The sequence below is a fragment of the Tachypleus tridentatus genome, chromosome 5, assembly GCF_004210375.1.
Source record: "Tachypleus tridentatus isolate NWPU-2018 chromosome 5, ASM421037v1, whole genome shotgun sequence".
NCBI classification, from domain to species: domain Eukaryota; kingdom Metazoa; phylum Arthropoda; class Merostomata; order Xiphosura; family Limulidae; genus Tachypleus; species Tachypleus tridentatus.
In genome coordinates, this window is record NC_134829.1 from 8319913 (window position 1) to 8332302 (window position 12390).

General features: G+C 31.3%; 1 protein-coding gene across 5 annotated transcripts in view; it reads right to left on the bottom strand.

Moving 5' to 3' along the window:
• Positions 1-462, bottom strand: part of LOC143250453 (chromatin modification-related protein MEAF6-like) — a 46250-nt gene extending 45788 nt beyond the window's left edge. For 3 of the 5 annotated variants that reach the window (XR_013028198.1, XM_076501007.1, XM_076501006.1), the window contains exon 1: positions 306-457. The gene's annotated coding sequence lies outside the window, so the exon portion shown is untranslated. Of the gene's footprint in view, positions 1-255 lie in introns of all 5 variants that reach the window. The other 2 variants (XR_013028199.1, XM_076501008.1) reach the window with 2 other exon arrangements.
• Positions 463-12390: the final 11928 nt, after the last annotated feature.

The following is a 12390-nucleotide window of genomic DNA, read 5'->3' on the forward strand; positions in this document are numbered from 1 at the left end:
TTGAGAACTTACAAGTTACAATAGGCAGTTAGAATTCTTTTTTTTCTTTTTTTATATATATATTAGAAATGGAATATTGGAATTTTCCAATTTAATGTTTTCCGCGTTTGTACATGAAAGTTGCTGTATTACTGGTCGTAGTGTTTAACTTTTTCGAATATAAAAATCATTCCTAACGACCAACTGCTATCAACTATTAGTAATATAAGATATAATTCCAACCAAAAAAGTATTACTATTAGTACTAGACTTAACTTTTATAGTTAGTAGTAACTACAATAGTTAATACACATCATTATATAAACCGTTTTAAACGTGAAATGAAAAACCATCCAGTGATTATTTCTTTGAAAAAACATGTACTGCAATTTCTGCTCTTGGTTTTAGTAGTTCCGCAAGTTCTGCTCGAATATCTATTATCGTTAATAAGTTAAGTTTTTAGCCATCATTTTCACACTTAACCATTAATAACAGCCCCTAACAATTATCAAAAATTATATAAATCCTGAATAATTATTAGAAATAACATAGATAACTATTCTAATATGTAATTACAAATTGAGTAATATATATAAAAATTAATTACATATTTCTATGTGTTTAATATTAGTTTTGTTTTTTATTTAAATATTACTATCGAGCGGGACATGTATGCATCATCTCAACAAGTATATTTTGCAAACAAATATGTTATAACAATTTTTGCGTTTTGGCAAAAATGTGACGTTGAATTTTTATATACATGACAATTTTCTTTCCTATGCTAAGTGTAATATTTAATGTAATATTAACATTTACGTAGGTCAGAGCGCAAACTTTACTGAAAAACGTATAGCAACTTACTAACAAGGACATTAATGCCAGCGTAATAAATACACCAGTAACCTAACCCCCGAAGCGCAGATATTTAATTATAGGCCTTATGCTTTGTATGTCACATGTCGCTGAAGTGTCATTGCTAATGGAAAGTTACGCTCAATAGCAGAACTCATTAGATTGACTGTGTTTACAATACACAGAACTATTTAGTTACAAGACACAAACTTTTACTGTTGTATTTTCAGAGCCAAAGTTGGAATTTTGATATGTAGTAACATGGGAAACAGATAAGTTTGACCAAATGTTAAAAAGTAGAATAAGAAACCATTGCTATTTTCATCCCATATGTAATGAATGAATATAGATACACGTTTTATTTTCAAATTATTGAACTGCTCTATCATCACTGAAAGATTTTCTGAACTTTACTTTATGATGATAAAAAAAAGCTTTGCATTTTTGTTAATGGTGCTATGGGTATTAAATTCTGTGGACAAGCTTAGTGAATTATCTGTTTAAATTAAGTTCTGTCTTATCGGTCATAATGATATAGATTCTTGAACTCTTATAAAGAAGAGTTCAGTCATAAAGCACAAGTAAATATTTGCCTTTTTTATTTTGGCATCACTTAGTTGCAATAGAAGTCATATAGCAATTTAAAGACAAAAATGGATTTGTTAGTTTATCTAGGCCATCCCATGTAGTGAATAAACTAAACTTTTTGAAAACCAACCCTTACCGGTAAATAAACGGCCTGGCATGGCCAAGCGTGTTAAGGCGTGCGACTCGTAATCTGAGGGTTGCGGGTTCGCATCCCCGTTGCGCCAAACATGCCCGCCCTTTCAGCCTATATAATGTGGCGGTCAATCCCACTATTCGTTGGTAAAAGAGTAGCCCAAGAGTTGGCGGTGGGTGGTGATGACTAGCTGCCTTCCCTCTAGTCTTACACAACTAAATTAGGGACGGCTAGCACAGATAGCCCTCGAGTAGCTTTGTGCGAAATCCAAAAACAAACAAACTTACCATAAACTCCCTTAAATTTACTGCATCTGCCATATTTGTAAGCAAACCATTCAAAAGGCCAAAATTGTACTAGCTGAATATTACTTCAACCCTTCAAAAATTTATACTTGGGTTCCATAGTCCTACTATTTTCACCATTAAGCATGATAGAAGAGGATATATCAACATTGCCAATTCCCCTAACACTGTTGGATATACAATAATGTTTAATTTAAGTTATTAATTAGTTTAGTTAGTGATTTAATATTTAATGATTATTTAGTTTTAATAACGAGTCTTAAAAGTCAATTATTTTAAAAATTATAGTTGCAACAAGTATTGTTGTGTAATTCTGTATGAGTTATGTATGTTGTTTAATTGTTGATTACATCTTACTTGAAGCGTCTAAATGTTTATCTTATGTGTAATGTTATTGTTACTAGAGAGCTAGATATTTCTAGATTTTGCTTTTCATGTTATAAATACTTGCAGGTATGGAAAGTTAGTAAAAGTAAGAGAGAAAAGTTTAACAGCTTGTATGGTAATAACAGAGATAGAGGAGAATAATTTGTCTTGACAAAGGGTGTTTTAAAGTAATTGAACCCACTCATGTGGATGATGATGAAAAGGAGACAGCTATTTACAGTTATAGATACAACTGTAATAACCTATAGTGTAAAGTCTTTTTTCACATATGTGCTGTTTCTGTGAATAAACAATGTATAACAGATGGTCATTTCAGGTTTTCAAATGGATCAACATTACCAGTAGTTATTTGAGTATGTGACAAACATCATAAGGTGCCAATAAATCACAACATGCCAAGAGGTGAAGGTGATGGTGGGGAAAATAAAGTGAAAATCCTATAAGAGACTGGGTACAGTAGTGCAGCAATAAGAAACAATATAGTATCTGATGATCAGATGACAGTCAAGATATATTTTTGTGTGCTGAGTGATGGAATAGTGAGAAAGATTCTCTTAGCAAGAATGAAGGTGGCCATTCCATATTATGTGGGGGCCATGCATAGGGAGGTTTCCATCTACTATTTGGTAACTGGTAGTAGTTGTCCTAGTTACTTTGTTTCCCATAGTAGTTGTTCTAATTATCATGTTTCTTTTTTCCTTGTAGTAGTTGCTCTAGTTACTTTATTTCTTTGTTCTCTATAGTAGTTGATCTAGTTACTGTGTTTTTCTGTTCTATGTTGTAATTGTCATAGTTTCTTTGTTCTCTGTAGCAGCTGTTCCAGTTACTTTATTTTTATGTTCCCTGTACTAGTTGATGTAGTTACTATATTTTTCTGTTCTCTATAGTAGTTATTCTAGTTACTTTCTTTCTTTGTTCCCTGTGGTAGTTGTTATAGTTACTTCTCAAACACACTTACTTACTCTCACAGTGTAGCTTTATCTCAACAAAAGATTGTCTTTTCTGCCCATCTAAGCATGACTATGAACCTAACTTTGCTTTTTTCAGCTTCTATACTCCACTATATTGCCCAAACAAATTAAATCTTGCAATTCTCTCCACTTATAGGGAGTGGAAAAAAAAAAGAGGCTAATTCTAGTCTAATTGGAATAAGAAGATGTAGGAAACTACAGCAGGTGCACACATTTTTTATGAGAAGATGTAGGAAACTACAGCAGGTGCACACTTTTTTATGAGAAGATGCAACTAAAATAATAAAAAGTTCAGGTATTTATGAAAGCCAGTGTTAAAATTAGGATTTGAGATCACACTTGAACTGATCTTGTTGAGTGTGTTCTAAGAATATATGGTCTGTTATCTAATTTAAGATATAAAAAAATAACAACATTTTCAAGGGGACTGTTCTTTTGTCCACCGCTAACTCAGTTCTGGATAAAAGATCCCTGCTATTCTACATTATGAGGACAGTTTTATGCACTTGCTGCAGCTTTCTCTTCAGTGTTGAATGACTTTAGTTACACCTGTGCTTAATATGATTCCTCTTTTTAAAACGTATTTTTTCAGGTCTGCAGTTTCTTGTTTATTTTCTTTATAAGTGTTGGAGAGAGGGTCCCCTTTCTTTGAAAAATATGTATAATTTCTTTGTATGTCTGTTTGTAGTCAAGTACAAAGCTACAGAATGAACTACCTGTGCTGTATCATGAGTATTAAACCACAGTCTATATACACAGTTGTCAAAGGTTATGTATATATAGAGATATGTTTCTATTGTTTCACATAAAATGCACCAAACTGTCCTCATTTATTAATTATAAAACACACAAATCAGGTTTTGCCTAATTTTTCAGACTTCTGGCTATAATAAAAGCTGCTTCAAGAATTAAGCTACAACATATGCAATGTTAAATTTGTTTAAATCATTAACACAAATGTATTGCTTATAAATTAAGCTACAGCATATGCAATGTTAAATTTGTTTAAATCATTAACACAAATGTATTGCTTATAAATTAATCTACAGCACATGCAATGTTAAATTTGTTTAAATCATTAACACAAATGTATTGCTTATAAATTACTCTACTGCATATGCAATGTTAAATTTGTTTAAATCATTAACACAAATGTATTGCTTATAAATTAAGCTACAGCATATGCAATGTTAAATATGTATAAATCATTAACACAAATGTATTGCTTATAAATTAAGCTACAGCATATGCAATGTTAAATTTGTTTAAGTCATTAACACAAATGTATTGCTTATAAATTAAGCTACAACATATGGAATGTGAAATTTGTTTTAATTATTAACACAAATGTATTGTTTCCTAACTTTTGAAACTTTCATGTTTTTCCTTTCTTTGAAGGAAAATTTAAAACAGTCATTGACTATTAAGGAAAATTTCTAAGAAATTAAAAACATCTAGAAAGAATGAACCACAAAGTACTTCTGGATCCATAAACTGGGAAAAGATAAACTAATATTGTAAGTATATCTTACATTACTTAACTGTCCTTGTTCAGATGTAAACTGTACTAATATTGTAAGTATATCTTACATTACTTAACTGTCCTTGTTCATATGTAAACTGTACTAATATTGTAAGTATATCTTACATTACATTAACTGTCCTTGTTCATATGTAAACTGTACTAATATTGTAAGTATATCTTACATTACATTAATTGTCCTTATTCATATGTAAACTGTACTAATATTGTAAGTATATCTTACATTACACTAACTGTCCTTGTTCAGATGTAAACTGTACTAATATTGTAAGCATATCTTACCATTACATTAACTGTCCTTGTTCATATGTAAACTGTACTAATATTGTAAGTATATCTTACATTACATTAACTGTCCTTGTTCATATGTAAACTGTACTAATATTGTAAGTATATCTTACATTACATTAACTGTCCTTATTCATATGTAAACTGTACTAATATTGTAAGTATATCTTACATTACATTAACTGTCCTTGTTCAGATGTAAACTGTACTAATATTGTAAGCATATCTTACCATTACATTAACTGTCCTTGTTCATATGTAAACTGTACTAATATTGTAAGTATATCTTACATTACATTAACTGTCCTTGTTCAGATGTAAACTGTACTAATATTGTAAGTATATCTTACCATTACATTAACTGTCCTTGTTCAGATGTAAACTGTACTAATATTTTAAGTATATCACATTACATTAACTGTCCTTGTTCAGATGTAAAGTGTACTAGTATTGTAAGTATATCTCACATTACATTAAGTTTCCTTGTCCACATGTAAATTGTATTAATATTTTAAGTATATCTTTACAGTACATTAACTTTCCTTGTCCACATGAAAACTGTACTAATATATTAAGTATATCTGACATTACATTAACTTTCCTTGTCCGCATGTAAATTGTACTAATATTTTAAGTATATCTTTACAGTACATTAACTTTACTTGTCCACATGTAAATTGTATTTATATTTTAAGTATATCTTACATTACCTTATCTTTCCTTGTCCACATGTATATTGTACTATTTTAAGTATATGTTACATTACAATAACTTTCCTTGTCCACATGTAAATTGTATTCTTTATTTGTTTAAATGTAAGTGAAAATCATTTTGCTTATTGTTACTTTTCTTAAATGTTTAGATTAAATTCTATATTGTTTATATGTATTATTTTCTTGTACTCATTTTAAATTATGTGATCTCTTGCATGTTAATTTTGTTCAAAGCTACTTATATGTACTAGCAATTCAGGTTTTTGAAAAGAGACTTACAGGAATGGCAGATTGCCAGTACTACCTACCACCTATTCATTTCTTACTCTTATTGAGCTAAATAGTGGGATTTCTATGTTAACACTACTATGGCTCCAGGATGCAGTGCATATGTTTTTGTTGTTCTGAGGAGAGACAATCATGTAACCCCTGAACCTTGATTATCCACTATATGGTTTTAATATAATGTTACTAGCACAACGTAATGCCACATTTTATGAATTTTGAAAAACTTATTTTAGCTAATTTTATCGTTACCTGTTTTATGTAAACATAATTTAAAATCTATTAGATGGTTTTATATTTTATGAAATTTGTTTTACCACAAAGACTTAAGACATTACAAACATCACTATTCTTTTCTGCCGATACAATAAGACACATTTTGTTTAATTTTTGTAAGCCATAGACTATTTTGTACAATATGAAGCAATGCTTGTATTATTATAGTTCCAGCCTAATGTATTAACTTACAGTATATACATATTTGCTTATCTATCTAAGACACAATAACTAAAAACACTTGGAGTGAAGTGTGTCCAAAGAAATCCTAACATGGTTAATACCAACAATTTTTCATTTCCACCAAAACACTTGGAGTAAAGTGTGTCAAAGGAAAACCTAACATGGTAAATACCAACAGTTTTTAATTTTCAAAAAATAAAATTGGAGTGAAGTGTGTCCAAGGAAAGTTTAACATCATCTATAATCTAAATCTTCAGTAGTTATGGTTTCTTTGTCTATAACATTACAGATTAAATCCCAAATACTGTAGGTAACATCTGTTGTTGATTTGTTAATGTTTTGTTATTTAAAACATTTAAGTTCCTTTTGAAAAATAAAATTAGGTTTTTCTGACAGAAAATATGTATAATTTTTCATTAATGAATTTGTATTCTAAGTTGTATTTTTATTGCATATAAATTGTAAAAATAAAAACATTTAGGTTATTTTAATTGTGTTTGAACGTTTCACGTTTCTCCTGGATATTGCCCCAAAGTTTCTATTGTGAAAGATTTTTTCTATGCTTCTTATAGTTCCTATAAACCTACATTGAAGATGCCACTTTTTGAGACTTGCAAGGGTTTGATGTCTTCCTTTCTTTGTGTTTATTGAGCTTTATTGGCAACTGCAGATACATTATCAGTTTCCTTTCTGTTTGTTTCATACAAACCTCTATTTCCTATTATATTTCTGATCATCAACGTGGAGATAGGTGCCTTCATATACCTAGGTTCAAAGTATCTCACATATTATGCAGTACCCACCCTTATTTTTGCTATGGAAAACTTTATCACTGTTCCATCACTCAGCAGACACAGGCATATTTTGCCTCTCATGCAGCCATTAGATATTAGACAAGTTCTCTGCTGGACCAAATATCTTATATGGCTTTCACTAGCCTTTACCTGCTGGCATGTTCTGGTTTGTTGGCACTTCTCAATGTTTGTCACACTCTCCAATCACTACTGGCATTGTTGACCAATTTACTAACTTGAATTGACCATAAGTCATGCACTGTTTAATCATGGAAACAATATTTACTTTATGTGATGAAGCTGATGAATTACTGTTTCTTTTGGCAGTAACATCCATGATGATAGTTACTCTTTTTCTTGTTTCTTGCCAGCATCATCTTTGTAGTTAGCTCTAGCTACTTTATGTTGAGATTTCTGCTGGTTTTTTGTTGGATGTAAACTTGCACTCATTTTCAATGTGCCCCATTTTATAATAAACATAGAATCACATTTTTCTGTTGAGTTCTCATCTCTTTGATAGTATTGTGATTCTGGTTAGTCACCATTAGTTTCATATCAAGTTAGTTCTGGTTATCCTTTATTTATAGTCTTCCATACACTGTTCTGTCAACTTGATCTCATCCATATATTTTGGTGCCCTCTCCTTTAGGAATAGTGACATGTCAGTTGAGCTTATGATTATGAACTGTTGAAGTACTAGTAGGTCTGTTACTCCCTCAAAACTATTTTCACACTTGGCTATGTCTGTCAGTCTTGTGAAGTATGGCCATATATGTTCCAGAAACTGAACAGTTTATCACATCATGACATAATATTTAGGGACAACAAAGAATCTATTGGTCCATCTTGGCTATCCCATCACTAAACTAAATGTCTTAAATAAATAATTAAAAGAGGAATAAAATAGAAATCTTAAAGCCAGCCATTATGATTTATATAGATACAAGATTTATATAAATATAAAGCTTTCTCTTAAAATCACTTATATTTACTTCAACCACAATATCTGATTTCAGAAGCCAACCATTCTGTAAAAAATAATTAAACTTTCTTAGCTGAAGATGACTCCTACCTTGCCAAAATTTATATTTGTAAGCCCTAGTACTACTATTCTTGCCATTAAGTATGAAAAAGATGAAATTTTTCCAGTGCCAGATTTGACTTCTCTGAGTTTCTGAAGAACAACCTTCATAGGTAAGTTCATGCTGTTTCAACACAACCACTTTTAATTTGTATAATTCTTGCATCTTTTGAAGTACTGTATGCATAAACTTATAGGACGTTTTCTGTGAGAGGTGTGCTGAAATAGCTGCCAAGTTGTTTGTGACTTATTGGCGATAAATTTCAGCAATAAATTCACAGCAAACAAAAAATACAACATTTTAAAATATTATATTCAAAACAAGTCAAATGTATGAACAAAAAATTTGTTACACTATTAGTTATTACAGTTGTATCCAGAGTTTCAAATAACTTTCTTTGATACCAAAATTCCACACAGGCTGGTTCAGTTACTTTATAACATAACTGACAAGATGAATTATTCTTCTCTATCTTTGGTATTGCTATACAAGCTGTGGAACTTTCACTTTAGAAATACTTTGTTATGTTACAACTAAATCATAAATTATACAGTCTAACTTCATTTTACTTTCTTTAGCTAAACTTTTATATCTGCACTATTTACAACATATGACATAAAAATCTAGAAATATTTTGTTCTCTAGTAACAATAATATTACACATAATGCGAATAACTAAGAGGCTTTAAGTAAAATGACGTCAACAATATTACAAAAGCCTAGCACAACAAATAAACTACACACAAAATGTACAAGTTACACAATTATGTAATGAAACTTCTCATAATTATTGCATTTAAGATAATAACTTTTGATGCTCTTGTTTTAAAAATTAAATAATCTCTAAATATTAAATAAACTAAACAATAAATCTTAAAATGAACAGCCTTGTATACCTGACAGAATTAAAAACTTGCAATAGAGGATATTTAACTTGCTATGAGAAACAGATATAAAACTATGGGAGTGGCTGATTAAATTCAAGTTGATGTACTTCTGAGAGAAGGTAGCTGAATACTAAGGTAAGAAGGGGCTTATGATGGTAATTTACTATTAAATAGAAGAAAAGACTCCATTTGTTGCTGTACTGCACAAAGTATACTTTAGCCGTATTTTGGACAAGAATAATGGCTTCAATGACGAAAACAGTGCTGTTATAGATTATGAAAGGCCTGCTTCATATGAAGTCGATTATTTACCATATGGATAATGCAACCTGTTATTTACATCTGGTCCTTTACGTTTTTTCTTATGGAAATCACATTTTACAGTTTACTCATATTGAATCATAAGATAAGAAACCAGTGTTTGATGTCTAGTGAAATCAACAGAGGTTCTATAAATGGGGTTGAAGATTAGCAATAACTGTGTCACATTTTAATGATGGAGCTAGTAAATCATGCTAGAAAGCATGAAGATCTTGACAGAGTAGCTCAAGAACTTTGTCAAGAGGCTTAATAATAGGTTTGACATTTATTGTACATTTGTTCTGGCAGTACAGATACTCTTCAATGGAAAAGAAGTTTTTCTTTTTCCCTGACATTTGCTTAAAAGTATCTGACTGTCATTGTTTAGGTGATTGTTTCATTGTCAATGTGAAGCCTAGTCATAACAAGTGCACTCTGGAAACTGGATCCATTCACGTTGAGGACAAAGTGATTAGACAAGTAAATGTACCACCAAGTGAAAGAGGAAGTAAAATGGATGGAGGAAAGCAAGAAGAACATATGTAAAAGTTGAAATCTGGCAGAGGACTTGGATGATGTCAGGTCCGATATCAGATGTTAGCTAGACAACTCAGGGAGAAGAAAGATGGTAAAACACCTGGTGAGAAAAACAGCAATGCATCTGTTTCTTACACTGGAATGTTATCTCAAGATATGATATACTATGTGGTGTGAAAAACTCTAACGATTCAGCTAACAAGTGAATTTGGTTTGAAAAATGGCATAAATTGATTACCACCACAAAGTTCTTGAGGACTACATAGTTGCCAAGCGATTGTTTACGGTCTAAAAGAAATAGAAATTATACAGACAAAAGTATAGCAGTGCTTTGATACAAAACCAATGATATATTTTACATTAGGCAAGATGATAAATCCAACAAGAGGGATCTTGGTTATAAGCTTCAGGAAATTCGAGAAAATCACTCCAATAAGTTTTAATCAATGTGGTAAAAGTAAGATACAGATGAAGAAGCAATCTTATAAATAAGATGGCAGAAAGAAGCACAAAAACAAATGGCAGGATTAAAGTATGGTCACAACTTAGCATAGTTAGTGACTAAAAGGCTAAATATCAAACCAAGGAGAGACTGCAAGTAATCAGGGTAGCTTTTGGTACTACTGATGAGAGCTTGTCTTCTAACAGCTAGATAAAGAGCATGAACAGTAATCTGAAACAAGCTATAGAGAGGCAAAGTTCATTGTCTTTCTGCACCATAACATTAATATCCTCAAGAAAGACACATGGATAGCACGTCATGTATTTATTTTTCAAATCAAATTACGCACGCAGTACAAGTTAGAGCTTATGGCTTCCTCTTATGCATACAGATGAAGCTGGATTGTATCGTCTTGAACCAATTGCTTGGACGGCCTGACGAAAATTAACACTACTGCTCCGATAGAAAGTGAAGATACCACATGCTTCCTTAAGAATTGTCGGGTAGAGTAGGGTGTTACAGACTGTTGTTGGCTGAAAGAAACTCTTGACTAGGAAGTGATCATAAACAAGTTAGTCCACGAGAAATGTATGGGAAACAAACTACTTCTCAGATCAAGTCCCATGCAATTCGCTACTTCTAGGCAATTTTATTTACTTGACACAAATATTTAGGGTTAATCTAACAGTCAAAAGACTTTCACCGTGATATAAATAGTATTTCAAAAACAATGATGTGTCGTTTTAATTTTCTATGCTCGGAGTTAAAAAATCTGCGACTTTTTACAGGGCGCTATTCAACATTGTGTCATGTATTTAGTGTTGTACTTATCAACTATTTGTTTTAACCTACATTGCTTGTCATAAGGGAGTAAGTACAGACAATATAAATGGATTCTGAAAAACAAACCACAGATGTGTACTTCAGAGGTACTGGAGGCTAAACAAATGTGTTATGTTAATTATCTTATCGATAAAAGTATTGTCATTCGCCATATGCTCATCACCTCACACTCCAATTTGTCAAAGTGACCCAGACAAATGTCTCCCATTCACAGACATATGTTGAGTACAAATACCTTTGCAACTATTCTTATTTATTCTTTACAACAGAGTTTACATTTTGCCAAGAGATTTCTAAATTTTACGTGTTTAAATAAAATGTAAATTTGGAATTACATTCAAGATTTCTTCTCCAGTATAAGTAGGTCCTTAAGCTACGTCTTCTGGGCCAAACTCATCCTTCAGTATTTCTTAACTGTGCATATCTTACTTGGTCAAAACCATTTTTTCCTTAAACATGGCATTTGCTTAGATTTATCCGTAGCTATTTCTTAATTATATGGTAACTCCGTTGATCAAAACCCGAGGAACATTTTTTTTTAAATAAGAAGATAAAAATTCGTTTGAAGAAGAAAAATATTTCGTCACCTTTGTGTTCGTTTATTTTAATCTGTTACTAGACGCCGGACTTTGCTTACCACAACTGGGAACGAATTTATGCAGATATCTTTCTAGATGGTCAGGGTACCCCAAGTTGATATACATACTTTTCTTTCGATGTCATTAAGTATAAAGTGACGTCAAAATCACCGATTTGAAAACGAATATAATCTGAGAGTATGTTTGTTTAGCGTTGGAAAATAATGTTACATATCTTGCGCAAAATAATAATGTGTGAAGAAGTAGGTCTGATATATGCCGTTCCACTGCGACTATACATCAGCTATGCCACGTGACTGGTTTATTTTCAAATTCAAATTAGTTTGGACATAACGTACTCAACATTCTGCATATAGAAGCGTAGAGTTGTCTAATTGATTGACAATTTTGATGATTAAAT